Source organism: Arachis hypogaea, chromosome 3, assembly GCF_003086295.3.
Source record: "Arachis hypogaea cultivar Tifrunner chromosome 3, arahy.Tifrunner.gnm2.J5K5, whole genome shotgun sequence".
NCBI classification, from domain to species: Eukaryota; Viridiplantae; Streptophyta; class Magnoliopsida; order Fabales; family Fabaceae; genus Arachis; species Arachis hypogaea.
In genome coordinates this window covers 67,977,595-67,995,311 of record NC_092038.1, presented here as the reverse complement: position 1 = coordinate 67,995,311, position 17,717 = coordinate 67,977,595, and the positions used below count along the sequence as shown (strand labels likewise).

The following is a 17,717-nucleotide window of genomic DNA, read 5'->3' as shown; positions in this document are numbered from 1 at the left end:
CCAGAAACTCAGTAGGTTCTTCCTGTGGAAGACCGGAATACTGGCAATTTTGCTGCACTATGATAATGAGTTGAGGATTTAGCTCAAAGCTGCTTGCTTTAATGGGAGGTATACAGATGCTACTCCCATATGCAGCTGTAATGGGGTTAGCATATGACCCCAGAGTCCTTCTGGACTGTTCAATTCCACTTAGGTCCATGATGGAGAAAGGGAATATGATATGGATTCACAAGTAAAGTTTTTTTTTTTTATTAAAAGTGACCGAAAATAATAAAAGAAAATAAATGGAAAATAAAATAAAATTTCGAAAAATAAAATCAAAGCAAATTAAAAACTAAATTAATTAATTAATTAAAAAGATATGATTGAGAATTATTTTGAAAAAGATATGATTGAGAAGATATGATTGCAAATAAAAATGATTGAAAAGATATGATTTTGAAAATCTTTGACTAATTTAATGCAAAATTTCAAAAATTATGAGTAAAACAAGGAAAGAATAATTTTTTATTTTTAAATTTTAATGAGGAAAGAGAAAAACAACAGAATGACAATAAACTTAGAAATTTTAGATCAAAACAAAGAGAACAAACAAGAAAACTTTGAATGTCAAGATGAACACCAAGAACACTTTGAGGATCAAGATGAACACCAAGAACAAATTTTTGAAAAATTTTTAAGTGAATAAAAGCACAAAAGACACCAAACTTAAAATTTTTAGAAAATCAAACACAAACTTTCGAAAACTTAAAGGAAAACACAAAGAAGACACCAAACTTAAAATATAAAACTAAACTCAAATAAAAGACTCTAAACCAACAAAAATAAAACAGTCCTAATCTAAGCAACAAGATAAACCGTCAGTTGTCCAAACTCGAACAATCCCCGGCAACGGCGCCAAAAACTTGGTGCACGAAATTGCAATCACACTTTTACAATCCCGCACAACTAACCAGCAAGTGCACTGGGTCGTCCAATTAATACCTTACGTGAGTAAGGGTCGATCCCACGGAGATTGTCGGCTTGAAGCAAGCTATGGTTATCTTGTAAATCTTAGTCAGGATATCAGAAATTATCAGGATTGATTGTGAAAAGTAAAAGAACATGAAATAAGTACTTGTTTTGCAGTAATGGAGAATAGGTTGAGGTTTTGGAGATGCTCCATCTTCTGAACCTCTGCTTTCCTATTGTCTTCTTCTTCAAGCACGCAAGGCTCCTTCCATGGCAAGCTGTATGCAAGGGTTTCACCGTTGTCAGTGGCTACCTCCCATCCTCTCAGTGGAAATGTTCAACGCACCCTGTCACGGCACGGCTATCCATCTGTCGGTTCTCAATCAGGCCGGAATAGAATCCAGTGATTTTTTTGTGTCTGTCACTAACGCCCCGCCTTCAGGAGTTTGAAGCTCGTCACAGTCATTCAATCATTGAATCCTACTCAGAATACCACAGACAAGGTTTAGACCTTCCGGATTCTCTTGAATGCCGCCATCAGTTCTAGCTTATACCACGAAGATTCCGGTTAAAGAATCCACGAGATATCTACTAAATCTAAGGTAGAACGGAGGTGGTTGTCAGGCACACATTCATAATTGAGAATGATGATGAGTGTCACGGATCATCACATTCATCCGGTTTAAGAACAAGTAATATCTTGGAATGGAAGCAAGCGTAATTGAATGAAAAACAGTAGTAATTGCATTAATCCATCAAGACACAGCAGAGCTCCTCACCCCCAACCATGGGGTTTAGAGACTCATGCCGTGGAAGGTACACAAAGAAACGTGTAAAGTGTCATGAGGTACAGATACAATGTCAAAAGATCCTATTAATAGTAAGCTAGTAACCTAGGGTATACAGAAATGAGTAAATGACGTAAAAATCCACTTCTGGGTCCACTTAGTGTGTGCTTGGGCTGAGCAATGAAGCATTTTCGTGTAGAGACCTTTTCTGGAGTTAAACGCCAGCTTTTATGCCAGTTTGGGCGTTTAACTCCAAGTTTTATGCCAGTTCCAGCGTTAAACGCTGGAAATTCTGAGGCTGATTTGCCACGCCGGTTTGGGCCATCAAATCTTGGGCAAAGTATGGACTATCATATATTGCTGGAAAGCCCAGGATGTCTACTTTCCAACGCCGTTGAGAGCGCGCCAATTGGGCTTCTGTAGCTCCAGAGAATCCACTTCGAGTGCAGGGAGGTCAGAATCCAACAGCATCTGCAGTCCTTTTCAGTCTCTGAATCAGATTTTTGCTCAGGACCCTCAATTTCAGCCAGAAAATACCTGAAATCACAGAAAAACACACAAACTCATAGTAAAGTCCAGAAAAGTGAATTTTAGCTAAAAACTAATAAAAATATACTAAAAACTAACTAGATCATACTAAAAACATACTAAAAACAATGCCAAAAAGCGTATAAATTATCCGCTCATCAGCCACGCTTTCTTAAGCCACGCTTTCTCTTTTCTTCTTTTCTTCACCTATAATAAACCAAAACAACTACTCAAAGTATCACTAAATTCACAAGGCTTATAAATCAATTAAAATTCAATTAAAATTAGCTTTAACCTCATGAGTTAGCATCAATTTAATGGTAGTTACTTGATCTGAAGAAGTTATGCATTTTCACTCCAAATCACTTGCTTAGGATGCAAGAAAGTGCATAAAGACTAATAAAACAAGTGAAATTAGCTTGAAAAATGGGTATATGATGACTTGTCATCATTCTTCATTCAAATTCTTCTCTGGTGGTTTCTTATGGGTCTCCTTCAATTCCTTCCCATTTCTGAGGGTGATAGCTTGACATTCCTCCCTTGGCGCTGAGTTAGTGTTGCTACACTTGTTATGTCCAGAGGCTTGCTTGAATAAGAAATCAATATGTGTTTCAAGTTTCTTAATAGCAGCATCTTGATTCTGCATGTTGGATCGCACTTTTTCCCGGAATACTGTCTTGGACTTCTCTACATAAATCTTCAAGTAGAGTATCAATTTCTGAAAGTCTATCGTCCGTTAGTGATGGAGATTGGGGTTAGATGGATGAGAAGGGTGGTTAGGTGGGTGTTGATAGGATCTCTGTGAGGTATATTGGTGAGTTGCATTGTTGTTGGAATTGAGTTTGTGGCGTCTCTAGTCTTGACCTTGGTCTTGTTGATTTCCCCAACCAAAGTTGGGGTGATTTCTCCATCCAGAGTTGTAAGTTTTGGAGTATCGGTCATGGATTTGTCTAGTTGAGTTTCCAACATAGTTGGCTTGTTCTCAGTCACCTTCTTCTCCTATATTCACTCCTTTTTGAGCTGGTGATGAAGTGATGACTGCTGAAACTTGGTTTTCCTCCACCTTCTTGGTGAGATCTGCTAGCTGCTTGGTGATCATCTTATTTTGAGCTAACAATGCATCCATGTAGTTTAGCTCCATTACTCCTCGAGTGTTACTTCTTTCAGAGGCATAGAAGTAGTCATTCTCAGCTACTATTTCAATGACATCTATGGCCTCTTTAATGGTTTTCTTCTTGTTTAGAGAGCCCCCTGATGAATGATCTATGGCCTTCTTTGACTCATAGGAAATACCTCATAGAAAATGTGAAGTTGAACCCATTCATTGAACATATCTGGTGGGTATCTTCTTGTTAAGTCCTTGAACCTCTCCCATGCCTCATAGAGAGTCTCACCATCTTGTTGCCTGAAAGTCTGCACCTCAGCTCTCAGCCTATTAATTCTTTGAGGAGGGTAGAATCTTGCCAAAAATTTGTTCACCACATCTTCCCAATTTGTTAAGCTCTCCTTTGGGAAGGATTCAAGCCACTTGGATGCTTTGTCCCTGAGTGAAAAAGGGAACAAAAGCAGCCTATAGACATCCGGGTGGACTCCATTAGACTTCACAGTGTCACAAATTCTCAGGAAGGTGGTTAGATGTTGATTGGGATCTTCTTGAGCACTTCCTCCAAATGAGCAGTTGTTCTGAACAAGGGTGATGAGCTAGGGTTTTAGTTCAAAGTTGTTAGCATGTATGGTGGGCTTCTGGATGCTACTTCCACAGTTTCCTGGATTTGGATTGATGTAGGAGTCTAGAACTCTCCTTTCTTGCCCAGCATGATTTGTAGGGCCTTCTCTAGCATGGTTGTGAGCTTCTTCTTCATGATTGTTTTCCAAGTTCTCTTCCATGTTGGTTTTAAAGTGCTCTTCCTCTTCCTCAGCACCAATAACTCCTTTCCCTCTTGCTTCCCTCCTTAGTCTCTGGAGGGTTCTTTCAGGTTCTGAATCAAAGGAGGTTGAAGCTCTCCCTCTTCTCCCTGTCATACAACTAACAAAGCACACAGCAAGAGATAAAATGAAGAGATTATTCTTGTTAGAGTGATTGTTAGTGTGAGTGATGCAAATTATCAAACAGTAAGTGGGTTAGTGAGCAGAATTACAGATAATAACAAAGAAAGAAAGAAAACAGATGGGGTATAGGGGGTGAGGAAGAAACGAAACAAACTAAAGGTAAACAACTGAATAAAGTAAACAAACAAAAGAAAAAATGCTCAATCTAGTGAACTTCCAACTTAATCATTATTGATACAAAATCAATCCCCGGCAACGGCGCCATAAACTTGATGCATGAAAACTTGTCTCTCAACAAATTTCCCTTCGACAAGTATACTGAATTATCGTCAAGTAAAAACTCACAATAGAGTGAGGTCGAATCCCACAGGGATTGATTGGTCAAGCAACTTTAGTTGGAAGAGTATGCTAGTTGAGCTAAACAGAATGTAGTTTGAGAATTGCAGAAAATTAAATGGTGGGAAAGTAAATAGCAGAAAATAAAGTGCAAAATCTTAGATGGGGATTTGGGGAAATGAGCAAGTAAATAAATGGCAGAAAGTAAAGAGAATGGGTAAGATCAGAAATGGGGAATTCATTGGGCTCAGGAGATGTTGTATTCTCTGGATCAAATTCATTTTCATCTCTTCCTCAATCAAAGCATCTATTGATCTCCTTGGCAATCTTAAGTGATTGGGTTCCAATACCTTGGCAACCCAATCTCTCTAAGCTTGAACAATTGCCCAATTCCTTGATTTAATTGCTCATGGGAAGAGATGAAGTGTGGTCACTGATTATACCACATGTATTTCCAAATCAAAGTGTTGGGAGGATTACATGTCACTATATCCGCCCAGACCCCAATTTGATCCAACATGAGAAAGCATTTCTAGCATGAACTCCTCATCCCTTTTCTAAGGCTCAGAGGAGATCCAATTATGGAGAGTTTATTTTCCAAGACATCTAACCAATTGAATTAAGATCGAAAGCTTTCTAGTAAATCAAAAGAGAAGAAAGAAGAAGAGAATGAAAACTATAATTGATCCATCAAATTACAACAGAGCTCCCTAACCCAATGAAAGGGGTTTAGTTGTTTATAGCTCTAGAAATGGAAATTGGCAGAAAAGAATACATCCTAGCTAAAAGTGCAGAAAAGTAAATATACAGAGGGTAGTTCTCTAAATTGCCGAGCTTCTCTATAGTTCAAAACTACTCCTCTATATACTACTTCTCTTGATCTTCTAGTGAGTTCTTCAAGTCTTGGATGTGGGCCTTAGATCTTGAGTTGAAGCAGTTATAATCTTTAGTGGGCTCAGCTTACAGAGAGGTATGAATTAGGCATGGGCGTTAGTGAAGTTAACGTTAAGTGACATTGTGGGTTCGAGAACGTTAGTGGCAATCACATTTTTCACTAATGTTCCAACCTCATATGGCCCACGTTAACTCCAACGTTAGTGGTACCAACGTGACCACTAACGTAGCCTTGTAAACCTTTGCAAGCGTTATTGGGACTCACCTTTCTCAATAATGTTGCCTTATAAACCTTCACAAGCGTTATTGGGACTCACCTTTCCCAATAACGTTGCTTTGTGCCCTTTGTCCCTACGTTAGAGTTCACGTTAGTGTAACTAATGTGGTTATGCCTCACCTTCGAGAGCGTTAGTGACACTTACCTTTGTCACTAATGCTCTAAGTGCCCCTACTCTCCACGTTAGAGCTCACATTAACTAAGTTAACGTGGCCACTAACGTGGTAGTGAATGTCATCTCCAACGTTAGTGACAAAGGTGAGTGTCACTAACGTTGGCTCATCAATCTTAGCTCCACGTTAACTCTCACGTTAGTGGTCTTAATGTGACCACTAACGTGGGCAATGCTAGTTTGATCCAACGTTAGTGATAAAGGTAAGTGTCACTAACGTTGGCATTGTTCCTCTCTTCCATGTTAGAGTTCACGTTAACTAAGTTAACGTGACTCTTAACGTGGCTTATTGCCAAGTCTTGGAACATTAGTGGTGTTCACGTTTACCACTAACGTTGGAGCTTTCTTTTGTCTCCACATTAACTACCACGTTAACCTAGTTAACGTGGCAATTAACGTGGGCTTATGATGGCTTCGCAGGCGTTATTGGTGATCACATTTCTCATTAACGTTGCAAGCTATTTACCATTCCACGTTAGTGGTCACGTTAACTAGATTAACGTGAGTACTAACGTGGTTCTTCCTTGCTTCCTTTGTCCTGAAATCAAGCAATAAAGTGCATCAAAGCTCTAGCCAAAGTCCTGAGATTATGCATCATAAACTTATCATTCAATTCTAGCAAAAATCCTCATGAAATCATGTGAAATTCACAATAGTTGCCTGAATCAAGGTGTAAGTGTATTTTCATCCAAAACTTGCCTTATTCACTAAGAAAATGCATGAAACTAACCTAAAATAGTAAAGAAAAGGTCAGTGAAATTGGCCTAGATGCCCTGGCATCACATGACAGAAAGTGGCAAGGAACTAAGTTTGGTGTTCACACAATAAAGTAAGTTCAAAAGCCTATAAACAGTCATGCATGTTAACCAATTTTCAAGTGCTTGGGGAACAGGCAACTTCCAATATCATTGCAGAGAATCATCTAACTTTTTGGAAGGTTTAAACATCATCAACCAGAGAGATCAAGAGGAATGTAAAGACCAACAATGATGATGATAAGGAGTAAAGCAAGTAAATTCCAAAAGGTTGTATTGTTAAGTGATTGTCTTATATTCAAAACTGCTATGATTGGAAGTGATATTGTACCTTTGTCTGTCTGCTTAGTATAACTTATCTATAGTGCAATAATGATTTCTTGGTACATCACAACACTATACTCTTGAGAACTTGTTTACACTCAAAATTTCAAAAATACATCAAAGAATAGTTCTTTGAAAAGAGGGATTAAAGAATCAAAAATTCATTTTGAGGCAAGCAAAAGATTAAGAGAAGTGGTAGTTTTAGTTGTATGATTGTGTATTGAGGTTGAATGTTTATGAAAACTTGCATGGGAGCTCATAGGCAGGAAATAGATTTTAAAGAAATGTTGTGGAGATTCTCAAACATTTATTGATCTAAGAAGCAACAACAAAAGAAAATAAAAGAAACAAAAAATAAGAGAACATGGGAAAAAGCTTCGAGCATCAATTACTAGGAGGAAAAAGAAAGAAGTAAGAACTCTAAGAGTTACTATCCTAGTTAAATGCTTATGGTAGAATTGTGTCAAAGAGAGAGGCTTGAGCAAGTAAATCCTAAGGGGTGCTTCAACACCTAATACCCTAAAACCAACTGGTTTGGGAGTATTGATTGAAAGCTTATTTAAAGAGCTGCTTTGAGACATGACACATAGAGTTAATGCCAAAACACAGAAACCATAAGCTATTTCAAGATGATTACCTATAGAGAGATCTCCATGATATCATTTGAATGAAAATCCTAAGACCTAAGACTTCCAAGATGTAGGGACTAGTAAGCACTGAAGCCCTTACATGAGCATATAATTTAGAGTTCATCCCACTGTTACTTAATCACTTCACTCACAGGATATTACAAGTTATTCTTCAATCCATTCTAATTAAAAGAACCTTTATGCATAATTATTTTCTTACTTGGGGACAAGCAAGGTTTAAGTTTGGTATTGTGATGACAAGTCATCTTATGCTAGTTTTCCTAGCATTTTTCCTTGCTTTTATTAGGTTTATTACACTTTCTTGCACAATAAGTAAGTGATTGGAGTAGAATTTCATGTCTATCATGTCTCAATCAAACATTGTTGAATTTATATAAAATTAGAGATTTATGCACAATTTAGTTGATTAGTATGAATGATGTAAAACTTTGTGATTTTGGTGATACTTTGATTGCTTGTTTCGTTGATGACAGGTGAGATGATGATGAAAAGAAAAAGTGCAAAGAAGCAAGGTGCAGGCGAACGCTGGGGTTCATTTGACGAACGCTACGGTCACACATGACGCGCACGTGTACAAGACGCCTCCACGTGGATGAGCAATTTTGGAAATCCACGCGTACGCATGCATGACGCACATGCGTGGATTGAGGATTAGCGTTCACAAGCCAAGAACGCAACATTCATTCTAAGTGAATGCCTGTGATACCTTCAGAATTTGAATTTGAAGATGGGTACCGACGCGCACGCGTGCATGGCGCGCATGCATCAATGTGACAAAAGTGATGGTTGGCGCAGATGCATTGATGAATCCATATATTACGATATATTATGGTTTGATTTGAGTGGATTTCATCACATAAACCCATATTTATTCATCTAAATAGCATAGTTTTGTAATTCTCCCTAGATTTGTGCTTAATTGTGAAAACATGCTTTTTTTAGGCTTTAAAATAGCTAAAATTAATTCACTTTAATCCCATTTTGTACCTTGATGTATTTGTTGAGTGATTTCAGGTTTCCAAGGCAAGTATGGGATAGAAGAAGTGAAGAGAAAAGAATGAAAAAGGGAGAAATCATGAAGAAAATGAAATTTGGAAGTTGCTGCAAAGGTGCGTACGCATAGTGATGCGTGCGTACGCACAACGGTGACTTCATGCAAGGATGCGTACGCACCAGATGTCATGCGTATGCACGATGGAAATTCTGCACAACTGTGCGTACGCACAGTAGGTCGTGTGCAAGCACGCGTGCATATGCGTGAGGTCATTAATGTAAATCACTAGGGGCGAATTTTGGGCCTCCAAAACCCAGTCCAACCCATTTTCTGAAGTTATTTAAGGCCAAAGTGAAGAGGAATGAAGGGGGCAATTAGGTTTAGCTTTTATATATTCTTTTCTTAGTTTCTAGAGAGAAAAACTCCTCACTCTCTCTAGAATTAGGGTTTCTTAGTTTAATTTCTTGTAATTTCTACTTTTAATTCCTAGTTTCATTTATTTTTCCTTGTCATTTATTGTTATTTCATCTTTGTTCTTTTCTTCTATTTGCTATTTTATTTCTCTTGTTCTTTTATTTTTATGACACTTTGTTATTTTAATTTATATTTAATGCAATTTATGTTTTATGTTCATTTATTGCTTTCTTTAGTTATTGTTATGATTTTCTTGCATTTGGTTGTTAGATTTTTTTTAATACAATTTAATGTTATTTTATTTTCATGCACACCAAGTGTTTGATAAAATGCTTGGCTTAGTTTTTACATAGTATTTATCTACTCTTGGCTTGGAATTGTTGGTTTTGGTGATCCTTGAGTATTTGATGTCTATTCTTGTTTGATACATTAGAGTAGTTAGTTGATTTGGTCTCCCTTGACTTTATGTGACCCCTTAGTGTTGACATAGGACTTAGGGATTGAAATCAACTATGCCTATTTGACTTATCCTCGATGTTAGGGTTGACTAAGTAGGATTAACTCTTCATAATTATCATGTGTTTGTAGTCAATGACTAGGATAGGTAACCTTAGCTCTCAATTACTTGCCAAGAGATTTCTTGCATTTGAAGTTTACTTGCTTTTACTTCACTTGCTTTGACTTTTATTGCTTTCATGTTTACCTTCTTGCATGTTTAGTTTTCATACTCTTGGTTGAGAAATTGGATGTTTGGGTGGAATTGAGTTGTGGATGTCTATTCCGCATTGTGTGAGAATAGTTAATTGGTTTGGTTTCGGATTAATGCTAGTCTTTCACTAAGTAATTAGTGAGTTGACTAGGACTTATGGATTGAGATCAATTATGCTCTTTTGACTAATTCTCAAGGATGATTGACTAGTTTGCATTGATTCCACACAATTGCCATGTTTGTGGTCCATAACTAGGATAGGAATCCTAAATTCTCCAACTATCACCAAGACTCGTTTTTAGCATTTAATTTCCATTTTCATTGCTTTTAATTGCTTTCTTTTAATTCCTTACATGATTATTTACTTTCTTGCTATTTACATTACTTGGTCTTTCTTGCATTCCCAATCCCCATGCTCTCTCTCATAGCCAATAAATGTACATTTCATTGAAACTCCTAGGGAAGACGACCCGAGGTTTAAATACTCTCGGTTATTATAATTTGAATTTAAAACATTCAATTTAGGAGTTAGTTGTTGGTCTAGACTATACTTTCAACGATGGAATTCTACTTTATGAAAATCTAGATCGACGATAAATTCCTAACATCATGCATATAAGACGTTGGAATGCAGAAGTGACATTTCATCATCCACGCGCACGTGCACAGGACGTGCACGCGTGAAGAGCGTTCATGGTGCGAACGTAGCGTTCAGTTAATGAACGCTACCAAGGACGCGCATGCACGTATGGTACGCGCAAGCATGGTTGAAGCTAAAGATTGTATCGACGCGCACGCGTCGATGGGGAAAAACGCAAGGGATGCGCACGCATGTAGGACGCGCACGCATGTAGGACGCGCACGCGTCGGTGAAGGAACGCAATGTTCACTTTGAGAATGCTACATTCTCCTGAAGCAAGCTTCCAACCACACCAACTGAGGACCCATTCTGATCAATTTCATGAAAGGCCAAAAAGCCCATTCCAAGTACTACTGGGATGACTAAATTAGAAAGTGTATAAATAGTAGAAAATTCAATTGTATGAAAAAACCTTCTTTTTAATTTTTCATTTTAGCTTTCCTCATCTTGAACAATCTCTCTCAATTCTCCATCTCTCTCCTCCGGTTCACATACTTCCCTCTCTTCCTCTTGTTGCACTTCGAGCTCTAACTCTTCCTCTTTTCCGTGAGGCTCCATGTTATCCTTCTCTCTACACTCCTTTGTTGCTCCTCCACATTCCTCAACGGGAATGTCTTTATTGCTTAAGCGTAGTGAGGCTAGGCAGTTTAGCGCTTCGGCTATGGTAGCCATGAATTCCCCTTGCTTCCTTTGGAATCCTTTTTTCTCTTGAAAGAATGCTTGAAGGTCTTGTTCTTCGTTGGGCAAGGGTTGGAAGATTTCACAATTTGGTGGAAGAGAAGGTTCAAAGTTTGGGAGAAAGGTTTTGCGTGTGGGAGGTGACTCATGTTGGTAAGTGTTTAGAGGTGGTATGTACGGATGTGGTTGTTGATATTAGTGGTGTGGTGTTTGAAAATATGGTGGTTGAGGATTATATTGGAGGTATGAGTCATAGGCATATGGTGGTGGGGGGTGCATGATTAAAGTGAAATCCACCATATCCTTGGGCTGGGTATGTGCATTGGGAAGGGTATGGCTCATTGTAGTATAGAAGAGGTTGCTCCTTCCAAAATTGATGCTCCAATCCCATGATCCAATAAAAAATTGAGGTTATCAAGCCCTACAAAATAATCACAACCCAACTCCAAACCAAGAGGGTGATAACTCATAGAGAAAATTGAAAATAAAAGCTAAAGACATCAATCAACATAATAAAGAAAGTCCTAATTACCAACAAAAGCAAACAAACAATCAAAAAAGCATCTATTTACACTATTCACATATTAACAACAACCAAAGTATAGCATTCATGACGCTAGTTCCCCAACAAAGGCGCCAAAATTTGACGATAACCAAAAGTATAGGTTTGGATTTTCACACTAAAAATAGGATTGACGTTGCAAGTATAGTCCAAACCCAACCATTGATCATCAATCAAATTATAATCCTAAAGATGTCACAAATCAAAGCAAATATAAACCGACAGTATTTCGACTCCCATGTCGTTCTTCCTAGGAACTAATACCAAGGAGTGCATACAATTTTGGTTGTGAAAAGCAAATGGGTGTTTTCAATAAAGACGCAAGCAATAAAGAAATAAAAGAACAAGACAAAATTGCAATTAATAAAGCAATCAAGGAATAAAAGAACTATGTATGTAATATAGACAAGTAATGTTATAAAGTGATGGAAAAGTGGTTCAAAACATAAATGAAACCTTGACATGGGATGAGTTATGCAATCCCTTCCTTACCATAACCACAACTATGACAATTATAATGGATTAATCTCACTAAGTCAACCCTTAACATCGAAATATAAGTCAAGTGAGCATAATTGTTATTAATCCACAAATCCTAGTTAACTTACCAAATTAATTGGTAAAAAGCTAGCGTTTTATCAAATACAAAGAGGGCATAAACATAAAACATGGCAGAATTGGTAAATTAATGAAAGCTATGAACAACCAAATGATCAAAATGAACAAAAGCAATCCAATGAACATATAAAAAATAATTAAACATCAATTAACCAACTAGAAATTCAAAATTGCAAAACTATGTATATATGGATAAAAGAAAGTAAAATAGAGGAAAGTGTAGAACAAGTATGGTAATTAAAAGAGAAATTAAAGAAATACTTACAATGCAATTGCTATAATTCTAAATCAAAACTTGAAGTATAAAATGCTACAAACCCTAACTAAACCTAAGAGATAATTTTCTATACTACCCTACTCTTACTCCTACTATGTGTTTTTTCTAATCTAAAATTGAGCTCTCTTCATATGGCATGAAGTTCCCTTCATATAGCACTTGATTTCAGCCTCCAAGCCTTCAAAAATGGGCTAAAAGAGCCCCAAAACGCGAGTCCACGTGACTTTTTAATGGAGGCACGCGCTGGTACCTGTGCATACGCACACATGCTGATTTTCTTCTTGTGCATATGAACATAGGGTTGTGCGCACACACGCATGGCTGTGTGCTTCCTCCTTGTTTTCTTCATGTTTTCCCCCTTTGTACATGCTTCTTTCCACTTTTGCTTATCCATTCTTGCCTCTTTGATATGAAATCAGTCAACAAACATGTCATGGCATCAAATGGAATAAAAGTAGAATTAAAGTACTCAATTTAAGCACAAAAATGCATGTTTTCACATTTAAGTTCAATTTAGGGATCAAACACAAAAGTATACTATTTTGGTGCTTAAGTGTAGGTTTATGTGATGAAATCCACTTAAATCAAGCCAAAATAACTCATCAAATATGGCTCATCTACTTATTTCAAAGAGCCTCAATTTCAAGTCCTACCCCTCTAAAAACCAAAATAATAAACGACGAGGAGAAAATAAATTCTAAAAACTCAACTTGTGAAAATCATCTTCTATGTTCCTGTAGCTCTGCACTAAACCTTTGTACCTGTAGCTGAAATGAGTGGAGATATGGGGTATGAACTGGATAGTTCTTAGTAGGGTCGGGATTAGAAGTTAAGTTCATTTTGCTATTATTAACCAACAGCAACTAACAACAGAACACATATAAGCATAAATAATAAAAGAACACAGAAGTCAATCAGTCATGCAGTACACAGACACAATCACAGTATTACATAGCACAGAGATATGCACAAACAAGCATGATGCATGTCTAGTCCTATGCAGGCCATGAGCTCATGTGTCGGATGCTAACCCGCTTCCGACATTACCCGAGTACAAGTCCCAGATATGGTTTTCCATATGCATACAGTGTGCTTATAAATTTTACGGCTAGGCCACATACAGTGTGACTTTCAAATGTTTATCAATTTGCTTACATCTGGAAAACAGTTCTTAGTGTGTGGGCGTCCCCACTAAACATTTGGAACTAAGGCCCAAACAAAGTCGCATCTGCTCTCCTGTGGCAGACAATCTCTTAAAGCTTTATATTTACCCTCTGCTCTCCTGTGGCAGAGATCTGCTTTCCTGTGGCAGATATCCCTTTAGTTAATATATTTTTTCTTTTCTGTGCTCTGCTCTCCTGTGGCAGAGATTCGTTAGATTCTTTTAATCTTTGTTCTCTGCTCTTCTGTAGCAGAGATTCCTTTTACTTAATCCTTTCTTTCTGTTCTTTTTATTTTAAAAACAAAACCACCTCTTCATGAAATTCTTCAAAACCTTTAAAACAATCCCACTTAAAACAATTCTTCTTTCAAAAGACCAAGAGAAATCATTTACTAGTTAAACTCCTTAGCAAAGGCTCTAAACTTTAGGGGAGCTACAACCAATCTCATTTTCTTAAGTTCATTGCAAATCCTTAACAATAATTGTTTTCTTAAATTGAATTAATCAAATAAAGTTTCTAAATCAATTCAAAACCAAACCTTACAAATCAGAGGTTCCAAACCAATGTCAAAGCCAAAACCATTCTTAAAATTAATTTTTTAACTTTTTCCAAGACGTCACAAAACGAAATTATTCAGTCAAAATTCAATTACTTTAAAGTTTATTGAAACTCCTCCGAATGAATTTTTTAATTCAAATTCAAAACATAAATCCTTTTCATATTTAAATCAACCTTAAAACATAATACTTCTCTTAAATAATTTAAAATCATAAAATAATTCTTTTCTAAATAAATCAAACTCAAAACATATACTTTTCTTAAATGAATTAAACTTGAAACATAACTATTTTCTTAATAAATCAAAAATCAAATAATACAACTTCTCAACTCCAATCTTTTTCTAAATAACATTTCAAATAAAGTCTTAAATTTTATAACAGAATTTCGGCAGCATGTTCCCTAAAACTCGGACTTTGCCACCCTTCTCGGATCCCATCCAAACCATTTCTCAAATTCTTTCAAATCGTTTCCAATAAATCAAAGCCATTTCTAATATAAAAGAAATTATAAAATTAAACCAATTAAAAATCCAACCGCTTCCAAAATCAAACCATTTCCATATCTCAAAGTGTAAACCCCGCAAAATTAGCGAATAATTAGTCAACAAATTAAATTTTAATAAAGGAGTTAGAAATATGAATATTATATTAAATTAGGATAGAGATCATTAAAATGAGAATTTTAACACTAATTTTAAAGAATTTGGCCTAAGATTGGGCCGAACCGGATCCAAACCGGGCTCGTGGGCCCAACCAACCCATCATTCTTAAAGAGCTTCAACTTATTATCTTCCCATTTCTGCATGCAAAATGCGCTGGAAGCAAGCAAACAAGGGGAAGAACACCTTAAGCTCCAAAACCATTGATTTAATTCAAATCTATGTAACTTTTGATCCAGAGCTCCGATTGCCGCACTATTTGCGGCCAAGAGTTCGCGTCGTCAAGCTCTACAAAGCCTAGAATATTATAAGGTGAGGAAGAAATATTTTCTTTCTCAATTTCCTTATTCTCAGTTTCAAATTTCATGAGTCATTATGTTAAAAAATGTTCAATTTCGGTATTTAGGCTTGAATTAGCTTGAGGTGGATATTAAATCTGACTTCTTTGGTGCTTATGTAGGGTGAGAATTCTAGAACCTTAGCTAATTCATTAATTGAGTATATTAGGTATTGAATTTGGGTATATGTGTGTCATGTATTTATGAATTAGGATTGTGTATATGTAGTTGGAGCTTGAATTGTGGACATTGGTGATTGGTGGAAGCTTGGGTTGGTGTTAGAGGTGAAATTGTGGTGAGAGGACTTGCTTCTTATCTTGTGGGTTACCTTTGAACAAACATGAAAATTGGCCAAGGTATGGATTAGGTTTCTTGTATTTAATATATAATCTTCTGTGAAAACTTAATCTAGGTGGCCATATGATAGGTTAAAACGTATGAGTATATTTAATGCTTAGTGATCTTGATAAGAATTGTGATATGGATTTTGTGCTTGATGGATAAGTGTTAATTAATATATTGTGAGCTTAATACTGGTTGGATAAGAGTTTAGTGATGAGTTGATATTGATATGTGTTTGTGTGTGTGTGTGTATATATATATATATATATATATATATATATATATATATATATATATATATATATAATGAATAGGGATATGTTCATCTTGTTGATTATTTGAGATGTTTATGCATGATATGGGTGAATTGAGAAATGATAAAGATGAGGAGATTGTTGTGGTATTGATGTAGGTGTGTTGTGTTGATGGATATAAAGGTGGTAAGTTGAATTTTAATGAAAATGAAGGTTTTTGAGGTTTGGTAAAAATTAGTTTTTGGCCAAACTTCGACGAGGTATAACTCGGCTTTCGGACCCTTATAATGTTTCAAATTTATTTTATTTGAAAATTGGGTCTGTGAAGTTTATGATGTTCGAAGAACAGAAGGAAAATGATTTAAAACGGAAAAGTTATGCACGTCGAAAGTTGGGATTAAAAGTTGGGAATTCTGCAGTTTTTCAAACTTAGGTAAATTTTTGGAAAAACGTACGCCCACACATACGTGTGGCATGGAAATTTTGCAGACGCATACACCCCATTTACGGACTATTGCCAGTGCCTCCTCCCCATGCGTACGCATGGCCCACGCATACGTGTGACATGGGGTGCTAGCGTACGCGTATATAGGGGATGCGTACGCATAATGGCCCATTTGCACGCCCAGGCGCATACGTGACTCCCTTAGTTTCAGCAAAGGTATTTTATGTTTTAAAACTCAATTTTGAATCTCTAAACTTTTGTTTTCACCATTTCTATCCCTAGACCATAATGGTAGGCCTAGTAATAATGTGGGGCTAGGTAATAGAGGTAACTTGGGGATGAAGTAAAGGTTAAAAGTGATGTGTATATGAGGAGAATGTGTATGCATAAAGGATATATGTTGTCATTGCTATGATGAATAATTATGTAATGAATATGAATGATTATGAATACTCATGTGGATTATGAATTTAATGTTATCTGATATATGAGTCTCCCTGGGTACAGAACTGATGAGCGGATAATTTATACGCTTTTTGGCATTGTTTTTAGGTAGTTTTTAGTAAGTTCAAGCTACTTTTAGGGATGTTTTTATTAGTTTTTATGTTAAATTCACATTTCTGGACTTTACTATGAGTTTGTTTGTTTTTCTGTGATTTCAGGTAATTTCTGGCTGAAATTGAGGGACTTGAGCAAAACTTTGAAAAAGGCTGACAAAAGGACTGCTGATGCTGTTGGAATCTGACCTCCCTGCACTCAAAATAGATTTTCTGGAGCTACAGAACTCCAATTGGCGCGCTCTCAACGGCGTTGGAGAGTAGACATCCAGAGCTTTCCAGCAATATATAATAGTCCATACTTTATTCGGAAATTGACGACGTAACTTGGCGTTGAACGCCAAGTACATGCTGATGTCTGGAGTTAAACGCTAGAAACACATCATGATCCGGAGTTGAACGCCCAAAACACGTTATAACTTGGCGTTCAACTCCAAGAAAAGCCTCAGCTCGTGGATAGACCAAGCTCAGCACAAACATACACCAAGTGGGCCACGGAAGTGGATTTATGCATCAATTACTTACTCATGTAAACCCTAGTAGCTAGTTTATTATAAATAGGACTTTTTACTAGTGTATTAGACATCTCTGGACGCCTAGTCCTTAGACCATGGGGGCTGGCCATTCGGCCATGCCTGAACCTTTCACTTATGTATTTTCAACAGTGGAGTTTCTGCACACCATAGATTAAGGGTGTGGAGCTCTGCTGTACCTCAAGTTTCAATACAATTACTACTACTTTTTATTCAATTCTCTCTTATTCTTATTCCAAGATATACATTG

At 36.8% G+C, this 17,717-nt stretch overlaps 1 non-coding gene across 1 annotated transcript; it reads left to right on the top strand.

The window, feature by feature from the left end:
- Positions 1-3,594: 3,594 nt before the first annotated feature.
- On the top strand, positions 3,595-3,701 carry LOC112793418 (small nucleolar RNA R71). Its single transcript, XR_003198110.1, has one exon. It is a non-coding gene; the product is annotated as a small nucleolar RNA R71 (small nucleolar RNA).
- The last annotated feature ends 14,016 nt before the right edge of the window (positions 3,702-17,717 follow it).